This window comes from Anomaloglossus baeobatrachus, chromosome 3 (assembly GCF_048569485.1).
Source record: "Anomaloglossus baeobatrachus isolate aAnoBae1 chromosome 3, aAnoBae1.hap1, whole genome shotgun sequence".
Taxonomy (NCBI): Eukaryota; Metazoa; Chordata; class Amphibia; order Anura; family Aromobatidae; genus Anomaloglossus; species Anomaloglossus baeobatrachus.
In genome coordinates, this window is record NC_134355.1 from 34,201,120 (window position 1) to 34,218,711 (window position 17,592).

Genomic DNA, 17,592 nt, shown 5'->3' on the forward strand with positions numbered 1-17,592 from the left:
TCATTTATTTATCTTTTATGTTTCATATCCATTGATTGTGATAATGTCTATAGATATTTACATATAATGGTCTGATCCAATTAATGTATAATTGGTTGGTGCATATGTGTATATATGGAAGGGGACAGGGAAGGGGACATTTGCATTGTGGGTCTCAGAAACGCATTGAGTTCTTATACATGTTTTATTTGTCCAATTTTGGAATAAAACCCCGGTTTGTATTGGTACACAGTGCCTCCTTTTGACCTTCTATTTTTATTTTTCCTATATGACTGAGAGAGACACACAGAGCTCACATCCAGCCTATATTACTGGGAGAGACACACAGACCCTACATCCAGCCTATATTACTGGGAGAGACACACAGAGCTCACATCCACCCTATATTACTGAGAGAGACACATAGAGCTCACATCCAGCCTATATTACTGGGAGAGACACACAGAGCTCACATCCACCCTATATTACTGGGAGAGACACACAGAGCTCACATCCACCCTATATTACTGGGAGAGACACACAGAGCTCACATCCTGCCTATATTACTGGGAGAGACACACAGACCTCACATCCAGCCTATATTACTGAGAGAGACACATAGACCTCACATCCAGCCTATATTACTGGGAGAGACACATAGACCTCACATCCAGCCTGTATTACTGGGAGAGACATACAGAGCTCACATCCAGCCTATATTACTGGGAGAGACATACAGACCTCACGTCCAGCCTATATTACTGGGAGAGACGCATAGACCTCACATCCAGCCTATATTACTGGGAGAGACACACAGAGATCACATCCAGCCTATATTACTGGGAGAGACACACAGACCTCACATCCAGTCTATATTACTGGGAGAGACACACAGACCTCACATCCAGCCTGTATTGCTGGGAGAGACACACAGAACTCACATCCAGCCTGTATTACTGGGAGAGACACACAGACCTCACATCCAGCCTATATTACTGGGAGAGACACACAGACCTCACATCCAGCCTATATTACTGGGAGAGACACACAGACCTCACATCCAGCCTATATTACTGGGAGAGACACACACAGAGCTCACATACAGCCTATATTACCCAGTTCAGACATAGAATGGAGTTCCAAACGTTATTCCTTAATGTTAGTAGTTTTTCGTTTGTGAACCCTCCCCATACACACCTATTGCCAATCCACATCGTATATATAGCCTGGGTCTCAGCTTCCCATACACGGTAAGTTTTTTAACTGCATGAGAGGACACACACAAGCTAGGGACCCCAACGTAGAGAAATACTTTGGCGTAGTGTTGGGGCTCTATTGCATTGATCAATTCAGTAGCTAAATTTCTCTTTATTCATATATTCATGGCAGTAATGCAGGTTCCATTTTTCACATTTCATTCTTGCGTATAGCTATTGAATTTTTCATGTCAGTATTCACATAGCAGTTTCTGCTATTACATGTATTCCCCTTCCATAGTCACTGGTGTGCATACCTTATCTCCCCATAGTGATGTTTTTTAGGTTTTTTGCACCCAGTTCAGACATAGAATGGAGTTCCAAACGTTATTCCTTAATGTTAGTAGTTTTTCGTTTGTGAACCCTCCCCATACACACCTATTGCCAATCCACATCGTATATATAGCCTGGGTCTCAGCGTCCCATACACGGTAAGTTTTTTAACTGCATGAGAGGACACACACAAGCTAGGGACCCCAACGTAGAGAAATACTTTGGCGTAGTGTTGGGGCTCTATTGCATTGATCAATTCAGTAGCTAAATTTCTCTTTATTCATATATTCATGGCAGTAATGCAGGTTCCATTTTTCACATTTCATTCTTGCGTATAGCTATTGAATTTTTCATGTCAGTATTCACACAGCAGTTTCTGCTATTACATGTATTCCCCTTCCATAGTCACTGGTGTGCATACCTTATCTCCCCATATATTACTGGGAGAGACATACAGAGCTCACATCCAGCCTATATTACTGGGAGAGACACACAGACCTCACATCCAGCCTATATTACTGGGAGACACACAGAGCTCACATCCAGCCTATATTACTGGGAGACACACAGAGCTCACATCCAGCCTATATTACTGGGAGAGACACACAGACCTCACATCCAGCCTATATTACTGCAAGAGACACTCCTGTAAGAGAACAATCTGAAACTTGGAGCATGTAAGATACTGCATATATGGATGGTGGTGGGTGGAAATTAAGTTAAGGTACCCACTAACTTATGTAAAAAAAGATTTATTTTCATGTCAAAGGTGTCCATTGCCTTTAAAGAGACAGCCTCATTAATATTGGAACACATCACAATTGTGAGAACTTCTCCCAATAATGTGGGAGATAATATAAAATGCTAAGTCTTTACATATAGAGCAAAATTACAGAGTGGAATAATAGTATATCACGGGGTTCGGGTGGAGCTTCAGTATATCACAAACTAAAAATGTTATTAGATTTTTTTAAATGTTTTTTAATTATAACAAGCAAAAACAAACATTATATAGGTTCATTATATTTTTATAATGATGATCTCAGGTCATGGTCGACTTTACATACGAATTTGGTCCAATATCCTGTAAAGTTTAGATCCCACGACGTAAGAAATTCCAAAAATATAATAGGAAGGAGCCGTCTTCTGCCATGTGCTCGCGGCCATCTGCTCCGGAGATATTCCCAAGCTGTTCTGTTAGTGCAACAGCCACAGTATTCTCCAGTGTTGATACTAGGAAAATGTAATGTGATTGGATTTGGACAAGAGCCTTAAACAGACCACCCTCTCTATTTATTTTCATGCCAATCAGATCACACAGACGCTGGTAGAATGTTGAGAGTATCCGGAGCGTTACATCCCGAGACATTCCTGCGTCAGAACAGCTTTCTTCATCTTATTGGGAAGAATACTACCACCACTACTACTACGGTACTACCACTCTCAAAACCTCCGGAGCCGATCGGAAGAAACAGAACAATATAAGTCACGTTTCTTATTTCATTAGATAAAACATCTTCCTCAAGTAAAGTATACAGTGCGTCCACCCATATCCTGTCCACCGCCATTAACTTGAGAACGGCGGCAGCTATAGGCATAGAAGTGGTGTCTAGGTGTAATACTATTGTATGAACTGAGGATTTCGATTGCGTTAGGGCAATGACAACCAGAGACGGGTTCTTGGTGCAAAGAAGTTTTATAATATGCAACCAACAACATGTACACAGGAAGAACATAAACACAGTAGAACATAATTACAGTAAATATGTGGCGCCCTGGACAAGCCAGGAGTCACAGAGCACAACACCACACACCCCACACTCCCGAGCAGGCACACCGAAGTCAGACACAAAACCCTTGTTGCCTTCCTCCAGGGGCTGATGTCCACACCAGGGGGTGGGCCAGATGGTTGGCCCCGCCCACCGAGGAGTTCACAGTCCTGGAGGCGGGAAAAGTAAACAGTTTAGCTTTGGAGGTGAAAGTGATTGGAAGGAAAGTGGTAGTGGAGCAACTATCTGACAGCGTCCGGGTGTGTGGCCCGGGCGGTACAGCAAGGATGGCAGACGGTGGTGACCGTCTGCAGGAGTGGCCTATTGTAGTCTACCGTAAGGACCGTGGACGGGCGGTGGCCCGGCGGTACCGGACCGGTACGCAAAGAGAAGCCAGCACCATCTGGCAGGGGCTTACGGACCCCGGCAAGGCTAGGAGTCGCCGTGAATTTGCCGAATTCGTTAGTGAAGGGAACCTCCTGGGTTTCCCAGCAGCCAAGTCCCGACAGAAGGCAACAGTCCAACCAAGAGAGGGAGACACCGCCACCGCCAAGGCAACCGTTTCCCAGGGCCAGAGCCTGCGGGCAAAAGGGGCTCCTCCAGCCCATATCCAAGCTGGGGAGCGGGTTACCGGTGGGAACCCATTGGAACCATCTACCGTACATAGGTGCAGGGAAATGCAGTCACCATCAACCTGCCAGGAGAAACAACACCGCAGCCGTCTGTGGGACCCGTCCATCAAATCCGTTAGCGAAGGGAACCTCCGGGGTTTCCCAGCAGTCAAGACCCGATTGAAGGCAACCGCTCACACCGTGAAGGGAAACACAGTCACCGCCAAGGCTACAGTTCCCAGGGCCAGAGCCTGTGGGCAAAAGGGGCTCCTTCAGCATCCCTCCAAGCTGGGGAGCAGGTTACCGGTGGGAAGCCATCGGAACCGTAAACACAACACAGGTGCAGGGAAAGGCAGTCATCAACCTACCGGGAGGAGAACAACCGCAGCCGCCTGTGGGAGCCGTCCATCCAGCCGTTTCTTTTACCGGAGACTTTGCATTCATCATTGGCTGAGTGAGTACCACCGTGCCGTGCGACACAGCGCTGCCCCCGCGACCCTGCACCTCACCAGGCCCCGTAACCCGCCTGCCATCCATCCCTACCCCATCACCGGGCCCCGGGACAACCAATCCCCCTACCCACGGAGGGGAGAACTAACAACAAAGCTGCTCCCTGTCACCGCTCCCGGGATCCCCGTCTAGAGCAGCGGTGGTGTCACCAATATCACCACAACCATGGGTGGCGTCACGGACAATATCCAAATCCCCACAATCCAATCAATCTCCCTTTTCACTCACGGGCGAGGAGCGCCGCTCGAGTCCCCGGGATCCGGCCCACTGCTCGAGCCACCACAGAGCAGCGGCAGCCGCAGCAGCGGCCGGACCCGAGCAGTGGGAGAGCGCAGCGTCCCCTCCTCCGCCCGCGACAACTTGGGGTCACGAACAGGATCCTACCGTTCTACCAACTGGTGGAAGTGCGCCTTGTGTAACCGCCGGAGGTGTCCGGCCGAAAAATTTGTGAAGCCGCCATCTTGGGCGCGAAGAATTCCCGCTCGAGCGTCTCCTCGAGTAGTGGAGGTGCGAAGGCCAAAACCCCGCCCCTGTAGAGGAGGAGCCGGAAAGAGACTAAGGGGGACTGATGGCGTCTGGCCGCATGTAGCCCGCGGCTATGGAAGCAGGGACGCCAGGACCCTGCGGCCATTTACTGGTTCCTGGAAGAGGCCGCTGCTAAGGATGCTGAGTCCAACCGACAACACCGTGGTGGCCGCGCCTGGCACCGCAGCGTGGGTGGAAGTCCGGACCGTCCAGCTAAGCAGCCGTCTGCAGGTCCACATGCAGCTCCTCCTGGAGGAGTGGGAGGCCAACATGGCGGAAGTGGTGACGGCCATACGGAGACGCGAGGTGGAGGGAGTCTTGGAAGGGAGGGTAAGTGACCCACGCCCCTGTAACCCTAGTGGGTCGGTCATCGCGGCCGAGGGACCCGGTCCATACCCGCTCGCCCTGCTACCTCCCCCGCTACCCGTGTTGGCTGCTGCTGCCCCGCCACTAGGCCCGCTACCACCACCACCGGTAGTGGTATCCTGCCAATCCGCCCCGGCGGACCGACCTGCAGCAGAAGCCTGTGACCGCCCTGATCCGCTTCCATGGAAGAAGCCGAAGGCTGAGCCCGTCAGCAAAGATGCACCGGAGGCACGGCGGGGATGCTGCTGCCAGGAGGCAGAGCAGGCCATGTCACAGCGGGGTCCCTCATTACCGAAGGTACCGGTTGTAGCCGGCATGGAGGGACTCTGGCTGGGCCCATCCCCCAGACCGCCTGAACCGGAGCAAGCAGAAAGTGCTCCGCACCGGGAGCAGCAGCAAAGGCAGCTGCGCCGCGGGATTTCTGATTAAGAAAGGAAAGTTAGAGCGTGGTAGCGGTTCCCGGTTTCCTTGCTGTCGGTCCCCATTGGGACTCTGCTGACGTTCCAGACGGCCCTCAAGGCTAAGGAGTCCGGTTGGAGGAGCAGTCGTACCCGCATCATCGGCAGCTGAAAATGGAGTCCTGTGGGACAGTGTCACCCCTGTGTGTGGGTGGCGTTGGGGGCTCGTGCTGTTCGGTGGTGGACTGTGGGAAAGCTGCGGAGGAAGTTGTACCGGAGCCAGGTGTTGTGGATGGCCCCTGGGACCCAGCTGACGGTCCCCGTCGGGACCCTACGGCAAGTCTCCGTTGGGATCCTACAGTTTTGTTTGTGGTAGCTCGTTGGCTACGAAGCACAGATTTTACCTGATTGAAGCCTTGATTTACACCGGTCATTGCCGGCAACTGGTCCCCGTTGGGACCCCTTTTTTCACATTATGCGTAGAAACTACTACGAACAGGCCCGAAAACTAGCAGGGCAACCACAAACTTGTGGCATGTAAATAATGTTGTTATGGCTTTCACCATTACCGCCTCCGGAGAGGCAGATTGGAGGAAGGGCCCGCAGTGGAGCAGGCTGGGGCCCAGCCACCACCGGAACCGGTGGCGATCCTCTGGGGGTTTCAGGGGTACCCCATGGACGTGGGTCCCCTGGAAAGGACAGAACCCGCTCGGGCAACTTGTGCAGGAATGGGGTCAAGGGGTGCTGCCTGTTTGCTTAGGGGCAGCATCAGGGCCAGGTTGCTTGGGTGGGAGAGAGCGGAAGCCGTACCGTAAGAGTAAATAAGAGTACCTCCCGATGTGGGAAGATGTTATTTTAATTGTAATCCCTGTTTTACCGTTTTTCTATTTTTCAGTTTGTGAAAATAAAACCGGTGATGGACGGGCAGCCCGCGGACGGTCTGCATTTAACTAAGGAGGAATGTGGCGCCCTGGACAAGCCAGGAGCCACAGAGCACAACACCACACACCCCACACTCCCGAGCAGGCACACCGAAGTCAGACACAAAACCCTTGTTGCCTCCCTCCAGGGGCTGATGTCCACACCAGGGGGTGGGTCAGGCGGTTGGCCCCGCCCACCGAGGAGTTCACAGTCCTGGAGGCGGGAAAAGTAAACAGTTTAGCTTTGGAGGTGAAAGTGAGAGGAAGGAAAGTGGTAGTGGAGCAACTATCTGACAGCATCCGGGTGTGTGGCCCGGGCGGTACAGCAAGGTTGGCAGACGATGGTGACCGTCTGCGGGAGTGGCCTATTGGAGTCTACCATAAGGACCGTGGACGGGCGGTGGCCCGGCGGTACCGGACCGGTACGCAAAGAGAAGCCAGCACCATCTGGCAGGGGCTTACGGACCCCGGCAAGGCTAGGAGTCGCCGTGAATTTACCGAATTCGTTAGTGAAGGGAATCTCCTGGGTTTCCCAGCAGCCAAGTCCCGACAGAAGGCAACAGTCCAACCAAGAGAGGGAGACACCGCCACCGCCAAGGCAACCGTTTCCCAGGGCCAGAGCCTGCGGGCAAAAGGGGCTCCTCCAGCCCATATCCAAGCTGGGGAGCGGGTTACCGGTGGGAACCCATTGGAACCATCTACCGTACATAGGTGCAGGGAAAGGCAGTCACCATCAACCTGCCGGGAGAAACAACACCGCAGCCGTCTGTGGGACCCGTCCATCCAGCCGTGTGTTTTACCGAGAACTGTGTCCTCATCATTGGCTGAGTGAGTACCACCGTGCCGTGCGGCACAGCGCTGCCCCCGCGACCCTGCACCTCACCAGGCCCCGTAACCCGCCTGCCATCCATCCCTACCCCATCACCGGGCCCCGGGACAACCAACCCCCCTACCCACGGAGGGGAGAACTAACAACAAAGCTACTCCCTGTCACCGCTCCCGGGATCCCCGTCTAGAGCAGCGGTGGTGTCACCAATATCACCACTACCGTGGGTGGCGTCACGGACAATATCCAAATCCCCACAATCCAATCAATCTCCCTTTTCACTCACGGGCGAGGAGCGCCGCTCGAGTCCCCGGGATCCGGCCCACCGCTCGAGCCACCACAGAGCAGCGGCAGCGGCAGCTGCAGCAGCGGCCGGACCCGAGCACTGGGAGAGCGCAGCGTCCCCTCCTCCGCCCGCGACAACTACCTGCAAGGTTCGGAGCAAAGGGGAATTCCCGGGACCGCACACCGGACACCATGGAGGCCACCAGGAGCGAACCCCTATACAGGGGCTGTCTGGCAATCACCCCAGAAGGCCTAAATGCGCAGCAGTTGGGACACGAAAGGGCAACAGGTTATAGTCCAAAAATGTCTGTACTGGATGTGGAACATGGGTCCTAGGGTGGATATGTACCGGAAGGGACCGGGCACAAACGCCAACCGGAGACGGCAGACAGAGTCCGGGACCAGCGAGGGCACAGCTCGATGAGATCAGGTGGAGTCCAGGGCCGGTGTCCAAAATAGCAATCAGGAAATGAGAGCAGCAGGGCAGGAGTAGACAGGAAGCAGTATACTCAAGCAACTAGACTAAGCTTAGGGGCGGGCTTTTAAACAGATGAACAGGAAGTAGGGCAACAGAACAGAAAACTCCATGTTAACAAAGGGCAAGATCCTTCATTCGCAAGCTGGAAAACCCAGAACACTGACACTAGCAGGGGCATAACTACCGTGGTCGCAGAGGTCGTGAGTGCGACCGGGCCCGGCAGCTTTTAGGGCCCCGCTCTGCAGATCAGCAAGCAGCTCCTTTCTGTGAAAGGAGCTGCGCTGATCTGGCGCAGACCACGCGGCCGCTGTATGACCCAGTGCCTCCGCCGCTGACATCGGGCCCCCCTGCCCGTTGTCAGCGGCGGCAGCATCGGGCCCCCCCTCCCCGTCATCACGCAGAACAACAATGAAGGAGCGTGGAGTGGCCCGTGCAGCTCCACGCTCCTTCATTCTCCCTCTGTGCCTGCGCGGTGACGTCACAGAGCATAGAGCGCAGGGCGGGAGGACGCCGACCGCAGCTGCAGGGGAGCGGAGGAGAGATGAGGATGGAGCAGCGGGGAAAAACGACACATGAGGACAGCAGCGGGGGAACAAGGAGAGCGGTAAAAACATATTTTGTTTTTTAAAATCAGTGCATGGCCGGGGAAGCATGGGGGAGGCTGCCAGCAGTATATAGGGAGCATGGGGGAGGCTGCCAGCAGTATATAGGGAGCGTGGGGGAGGCTGCCAGCAGTATATAGGGAGCAATGGGGAGGCTGCCAGCAGTATATAGGGAGCATGGGGGAGGCTGCCAGCAGTATATAGGGAGCATGGGGGAGGCTGCCAGGAGTATATAGGGAGCGTGGGGGGAGGCTGCCAGCAGTATATAGGGAGCGTGGGGGAGCTTGCATTATACATGGAGCATGGGCGGCTGGCTGCATTATACATGGAACATGGGGGTCTGACTGCATTATACATGTGGTGCAGTATAATATATGGAGTATTATGGGGTGAATTATAATACATGGAGAACTATGGGAAATGCATTATAATACATGGAGGACTATGGAGGTGCATTCTAATATGTGAAGGATTATGTTGGACCCTTTATACTATATGGAAGGCTATGTGGGGGCCATTATAGTATTTGGAGAACTATATATGAAGGGGGACAAAGATACAAGCAGGGGATGGGAATGTTCTGTGCTGAGGGAAAAGGGCTCTTTACCTCAGCACCCAGCTTTCCCTTGCTCTGATGTGCATATAGCAGAGCATGGGAAAGCTGGCTGCCGATGACAAGATGGATATCAGAACATAGGGAAGCTGAATGCTGAGGGAAAGAGCCAAGTGTCAGCATCATTATCCCATACCCCAAGTGTCGGTGTACTGTACGTAGAGAGGGGGGGGCCCAGGTCGGAACTTTGCACTGCGGCCCATCAAACTCTAGTTACGCCACTGGACACTACGTATAGTGAAGTATCCATGTGCTACGCAATGAAACCACCTATAGTGCCACCTGGTGGAAAACAACGGAGTTACCATTTTTATCTCGAAAACGGAACGAGATAGAGAAACAAAATGTGAATTACAAAGTTGTAGGGCATCATCAATTCAATATGAATCGACACCTTGCATATAGAAATGCTATGATTAGAACGTGTAACACTCACAAGGCTGCGGACGTGAAGCGATACCTCATGGAGACCTTCCTACAAGTCATTGGGTATGGTGGCTGCATGGAGTGGCCTCCACGCTCACCTGACCTGACCCCATTGGACTTCTTTCTGTGAGGTCACATCAAACAGCAGGTGTATGCGACCCCTCCACCAACATTGCAGGACCTACGACGACGTATCACAGATGCTTGTGCAAACGTGTCACCTACCATATTGCACAACGTGCAGCAAGATACAGTATGCTGTGCAGAGGCCAGATGTGCATTGCAGCTGCTGGGGGCCACTTTGAGCATCAAAGTTAAATGATCGCCATACACGTGACCAGCATTCAATGTTTTGGGGGGAGTCATGGGTTTCATATCATAGCATTTCCGTATGCAAGGTGTCGATTCGTATTGAATTGATGATGCCCTACAATTTTTTGATTCACTTTTTTTCTCTATCTCGTTCCGTTTTCGAGATAAAAATGCTAACTCCGTTGTTTTCCACCAGGTGGCGCTATAGGTGGTTTCATTGCGTAGCGCATGGCTACTTTACTACTACTTTACCTAGACACCACTTCTATGCCTATAGCTGCCGCCGTTCTCAAGTTAATGGCAGTGGACAGGATATGGGTGGACACACTGTATGACTGATTGTTCCGTCTTGTTTTTAACTGGGGTGTATTTTATAAGGTTCTGCAGCAGCTGAGGCATGCATTATGAGATTCTGCAAAAGCTCAGGTGTCTATTATGAGGTTCTGCAGGTGCTGAGGTGTATTGTTCTGTGGCAACTTAAGCGGGCTTTACACGCTGCGACATCGCTAATGCGGAGTCGTTGGGGTCACGGAATTCGTGACGCACATCCGGCCGCATTAGCGATGCCGTTGCGTGTGACACTGATAAGCGATTTTGCATCGTTGCAAAAACGTGCAAAATCGCTAATCGGCGACATGGGGGTCCATTCTCAAATTTCGTTACTGCAGCAGTAACGAGGTTGTTCCTCGTTCCTGCGGCAGCACACATCGCTGCGTGTGACGCCGCAGGAACGAGGAAGCTCCCCTTACCTGCCTCCCGGCCGCTATGAGGAAGGAAGGAGGTGGGCGGGATGTTACGTGCGGCTCATCTCCGCCCCTCCGCTGCTATTGGGCGGCGGTTCAGTGACGTCGCTGTGACGCCGCACGGACCGCCCCCTTAGAAAGGAGGCGGTTCGCCCGTCACAGCGACGTCGCCGGACAGGTATGTATGTGTGACGGCTGTTGTGCGACACGGGCAGCGATTTGCCCGTGTCGCGCAACAGATGGGGGCGGGTACCCACACTAGCGATATCGGGACCGATATCGCAGTGTGTAAAGTAGCCTTTAGGTGTGTATTCTGAGGTTCTGCAGCAGTTGTGGTGTGTACTATGAAGTTCTTCAGCAGCTGAGGTGTGTATCATGAGGTTCCGCAACAGCTGAGGTGTGAATTATCAGGTTCTGCAGCAATTGAGGTGCATATTATGAGGCAGCAGAGGTGTATTATGAGGTTCTGCAGCAGCTAAGGTGTATTTTTATGTCCTGCTGCAGCTGAGGTACATATTATGTGGTTCCGCAGCAGCTAAGGTGTATTATGATGATCTGCGCAGCTGAGGTATATTATGATGTTCTGCAGCAGCTAACTGTATTATGCTGTCCTGGTGCAGCTGAGGTACATATTAAAAGGTTCTGCAACAGTTGAAGTGCATAATATGAGGTTCTGTAGCAGCTGAGGTTTATTATGACATTCTGCAGCCGCTGAGGTGTATTATGATGTTCTTCAGCAGCTGAGGTGTGTATCGTGATCTTCAGCAGCAGCTGGATTGAGCCTCTTTGATATAGTGTGGCGCCGTGGACAAGCCAGGTCGTCACAGAACTACACCAACACACCCCACACCCCGGCTAGGCACACCGAAGCCAAACACAAAATCCTTGTTGCCTTCCTCCAGGGGCTGATGTCCACACCAGGGGGTGGGCCAGGCGGTTGGTCCCGCCCACCGAGGAGTTCACAGTCCTGGAGGCGGGAAAAGGAAGAGAGCAGATAGAGTTTTGAAGTTGAGGAGTGAGGAGTGAAGTGGTAGAGGAACAGTCTGACGGCGTCCGGGTGTGTGGCCCAGACGGTACAGCAAGGATGGCAGACGGTGGTGACCGTCTGCAGGAGAGGCTGATTGGAGCGAACCGTAAGGACCGTGGACGGGCGGTGGCCCGACGGTACCGGACTGGAGAGCAAAGAGAAGCCAGCACCATCCGGCAGGGCTTACGGACCCCGACCAGGCTAGGAGTCGCCGTAAAACCGGTCAAATCCGTTAGCGAAGGGAACCTCCGGGGTTTCCCAGCAGTCAAGACCCGATTGAAGGCAACCGCTCACACCGTGAAGGGAAACACAGTCACCGCCAAGGCTACAGTTCCCAGGGCCAGAGCCTGCGGGCAAAAGGGGCTCCTTCAGCATCCCTCCAAGCTGGGGAGCAGGTTACCGGTGGGAAGCCATTGGAACCGTAAACACAACACAGGTGCAGGGAAAGGCAGTCACCATCAACCTACCGGGAGAGCTACCGCAGCTGTCTGTGGGACCCGTCCATCCAGCCGTTTGTTTTACCGGAGACTTTTCATTCATCATTGGCTGAGTGAGTACCACCGTGCCGTGCGGCACCGCGCTGCCCCCGCGACCCTGCACTTCACCAGGTCCCGTAACCCGCCCGCCATCCATCCCTACCCCTGACCGGGCCCCGGGACAACCAACCCCCTTACCCACGGAGGGGAGAACCAACATCCAAGCTGCTCCCTGTCATCGCTCCCGGGATCCCCGTCCAGAGCAGCGGTGGTGTCACCAATCTCACCACAACCATGGGTGGCGTCACGGACAATATCCCTAAACCTAAACCACCCCCTTTCACTCACGGGCGATGAACGCCACTCGAGTCCCCGTGATCCGGCCCACCGCTCGAGCCACCACCGAGCAGCAGCAGCAGCCGGACCCGAGCAGTGGGTGAGCGCAGCATCCCCTCCTCCGCCCGCGACAATAGTATGCATTTGCCTAACAGATATGCAGGCCTATGCTGTGTCCCAGCAAAGTAGCTACTGGTGGGCACTGGAGAAGGTTGCCACAAGCCCCTCGATCACAGGGTCCACCCAGAGCTACCGCTACTGTAAAGTGTATGAGCATGCGCAGCTTGCCAATACAGTTAAACTTTGCAGTAGAGCAGGGAGGCATGATTTCCCTGCAGTAGCGCTCTCTATCCTTTAGACCACAGGTAGATTTAGGCCTGCGGTATATAAAACAGCAGGGAGACTGACTGACCAGGCATAGATCCATGTGATCCATGTGATGCTGGTGTGACGCCCTGGTGTCCCAGGTGGTCACACATAGAGTAGGCCCCCGCATAACACCATCCCTCACAGGGTTACACCAAAGCCAACAAAACCCTAGCCATCCCCCCCAGGGTAGGACAGGCACACCAGTGGGCGGGACCAGGCGGAAAGGAAATGCCCACCTAGGGGTCTAGAGAACCTGGGGGCGGGAAAAAGAGTAGTTTCTGTTTGAAGTTGAGCTGAGTAAAGTTGGATTAGAGAGGAGAGAGGAGAAAGCCAAGTTCAAGTGAAGCCAGAGAGCAAAGGCGTCGGGGTTGGAGCCCCGATGTTCTGGCTAGGTGGCAAACAGTGGTCAGTGTCTGATAGGAGATGGGAAAACGGCTGCCGGAGATCCGAGGTGGACTGGGACAGGGTAGGAGCCCGCCGGTACCGACAAAGGAGAACCGAACTGGAAACCGTGCATAGAGGGGGTACGTGGACTCTGAAGCAGAATACGGAACCACCGACTTTGTTAATTAACCAGTTGAGGACAGGATTACAGGTCCTGTCCCACCCAAAGTCCCACAAGCAGACCAGCAGCCCACCGAGAGGGATAGGGCACCCGCCAGAGCCCCTTTAGATCCCACGGGTCAGAGTCTGCGGGCAAGGCTCCCACCTGAAGTTCTGGGAGTGGACTCCCGAGTTCCATACCGAGAAGTCCAAAAGAGAACTAAAATAGTACAGAGGAAAGTGACACAGACCATCACCCCGGGTGAGGGACCAGAATACAACGGAGCTCCGGCCACTGGCACCTTGGTTTACCACGGACTTGTGTGATTTCTTTAATAGGTAGTACACCAACATCCCCCGGTCCGTCCGGGCGCGCCGGCCCTTGCAATCACCATCCTCAGCACAGAGACACTGGGTCCCGGGGCATCCATCGCTACCCACGGAGGGTTAACAACAGCTAGCTGCCATCCCAACACCCCGGGTGTTCCCTAATAGCAGCGGTGGTACCCCATTTTATCACACACCGTGGGTGGCGTCACGGACTGTATACAATATCCCCACATACCTTTATCTCCCTTTTATTTCGAAGTGTCCGCGAGACCCCCGGGTCCGGAGATCCTCGAGCCACGCTGCAGATCCGGATCTGTGCAGCCCGGCTGCTGACGTGGGGGGCGGTGCATCGGGTCTCTGTGTGCCCTGGCGTGATGACATCACAGCTTTAGTCCTGTCTGCTGGAAAACTCCTCAGGATCCATGGGTAGGTAAATATATGATTTATATATATTCTTTTGCTCATGTGGGAAATACTGGGGGCCACATTACAGTGTGGGGGAAATCGGTGGGGCCATATTGAAATGTGGGGGAAATATTAGGAGCCAGATTACAGTGTGGGGAAAATACTGGGGGTCATATTAGAACATGGGGGAAATCCTAGGGGCCATATTACAGTGTGGGGGAAATAATGGGGGACATCATAGACTGTAGGAGAAATTCTGGGGGCCAGATTAAAGTGTGGGGGAAATACTAAGCGCCAGAGAACAGTCTAGGGAAAATACAGGAGGCCGTATTACAGTGTGGGGGGAACACTGGGGGACAGTATATAGTTTGTTGGGAATTTTGGGGGCCACATTACAGTGTGGAGGAAATATCTGGCACCAGATCACAGTGTGGTGAAATACTGGGGGCCATATTAAAGTGTGGGTGAAATACTGGGGGCCATATTATGTGTGGGGGTAATACTGGGGGCCATATTATGTGTGGGGGTAATACTGGGGGCCATATTAAAGTGTTGGGGAAATGCTGGGGGCCATAATAAAGTGAGGGGGTAATACTGGGGGGCCATATTAAAGTGTGGGGGTAATACTGGGGGCCATATTAAAGTGTGAGGGAAATACTGGGGGCTATATTAAAGTGTGGGGAAAATACTGGGGGCCATATTAAAGTGTGGGGAAAATACTGGGGGCCATATTAAAGTGTGGGGGAAATACTGGGGGCCATATTAAAGTGTGGGGGAAATACTGGGGGCTATATTAAAGTGTGGGGGTAATACTGGGGGCCATATTAAAGTCTGGGGGAAATACTGGCAGCCATATTAAAGTGTGGGGGTAATACTGGGGGCCATATTAAAGTGTGGGGGTAATACTGGGGGCCATATTAAAGTGTGGGGGAAATACTGGGGGCCATATTATAGTGTGGGGGGACCACTGGGGGACAATATATAGTTTGTTGGGAATTTTGGGGGCCACATTACAGTGTGGAGGAAATATTTGGCACCAGATTACAGTGTGTTGAAATACTGGGGGCCATATTAAAGTGTGGGGGAAATACTGGGGGCCATATTAAAGTGTGGGGGTAATACTGGGGGCCATATTAAAGTGTGGGGAAAATACTGGGGGCCATATTAAAGTGTGGGGGAAATACTGGGGGCCATATTATAGTGTGGGGGGACCACTGGGGGACAATATATAGTTTGTTGGGAATTTTGGGGGCCACATTACAGTGTGGAGGAAATATTTGGCACCAGATTACAGTGTGTTGAAATACTGGGGGCCATATTAAAGTGTGGGGGAAATACTGGGGGCCATATTAAAGTGTGGGGGTAATACTGGGGGCCATATTAAAGTGTGGGGGAAATACTGGGGGCCATATTATAGTGTGGGGGGACCACTGGGGGACAATATATAGTTTGTTGGGAATTTTGGGGGCCACATTACAGTGTGGAGGAAATATTTGGCACCAGATTACAGTGTGTTGAAATACTGGGGGCCATATTAAAGTGTGGGGGAAATACTGGGGGCCATATTAAAGTGTGGGGAAAATACTGGGGGCCATAATAAAGTGTGGGGAAAATACTGGGGGCCATATTAAAGTGTGGGGAAAATACTGGGGGCCATATTAAAGTGTGGGGGAAATACTAAAGTGTGGGGGAAATACTGGGGGCCATATTAAAGTGTGGGGGAAATACTGGGGGCCATATTAAAGTGTGGGAGGAATATTAGATACTATATTACACTGTGGGGAAAATATTGGGGATCATAGGACAGTGTGGTAGAAATCCTGCAGGCTATATTAAAGTGTGGGGGAAATACTACGCACCACATTACAGTGTGGGGGGAATACTGGGGTCCACATTACAGTGTGGGGAAAATACGTTGTAATCTCTGCATTCAAGTCATGACTGGGAGAAGTTGTCGTGTCGGTCTGGGCCAGATGGAAAAGATGGGAAAAGTGACCAACCCTATCAGAAAGAACGTCAGCTGTAAGTCACCATCTCTCCCAGCACAGCAATCTCTTACATGTTCTGCAGGACGGCATCTATCAGTAACAGCGTGGTCATCTGCTGAGAGTCACCTGTTCTTATGATTAGGCTGTGCCACCATACTTGTTACCATGGTTACCTTGTTAGGGGCCCACTCAGAGGTTTCACCCTCCCCTTGAGCTGAACCCCTAGCTACACCTCTGCTGTGTCCCATATGAAGGCCATAAAGATATTGCATCATGGACAAAATTAGCAAAAGTTCCGGATCCATAAGATGATGGACACCAGCTGCATCCAAGATCACATTGGGTTTCCATCATGGTGTCCATCCATTTCACTGACAAATTAGTGTAGCATGCCCCTTTAAGATTCTTTGAATCTCGGCGGAGAACCCCTTTAAGGACCCTCTTATCTCAGCCTTTCTTGCAGCTCTTAAATCCGCCATGTGTTCTTTTTATTTCTGCTCATATAAAACCATCTGAGGCTCCAGATCTGCAGAACTTCCATCTCATGTCTCTTTTCACTATCAAACTCTCACGTGTAATGAATAAAACTTCCCGTCAGCGAGGATTTGTACAAAGTGAGAAAAGAAAGTCACACTTTTTAAATCCCGTTGGCATTGCTGTAGCTGTGATGCCGGACTATCTCACCCCCGTAGCTGCTGACACTGTAAGGTAAAGCAGGCCTCGGTAAAGACGTGCCAGTATAAAGAGCGATGATTAGAAGAGACGGCCTATGTTATTATCTACAGGTCTGGAAAGTAATATTCACTGCTGACGTTTCATATGGGCACAAGATGTGCTCACAATGCAGACTGCGCAGCCGCTATGGGACGCATTAGTTGGGAGTCCCCATGATGGACTGTATTGCTCCCCTGTAGCATCTTGATTTCTATGGCTTCTGCATCCTCAAGACAATAGTGGATGGGATTGATAGTAAAGTGTCAGTCTTTGCTGACGACACCAAACTATGTAGGATATTAAAAACTGACCTTGATAGTACAATATTACAAAAAGATCTGGATAAGATGTCAGAATGGGCAGATACTTGGCAAATGAGATTTAATGTTGATAAATGTAAAGTAATGCACCTAGGACGGAGTAATCCTATAACTGCGTGTACATTAAATGGAAGTAAACTCGGGACTACAGAAAAGGAGAAGGACTTGGGTATTCTCATTACAAATAAGCTG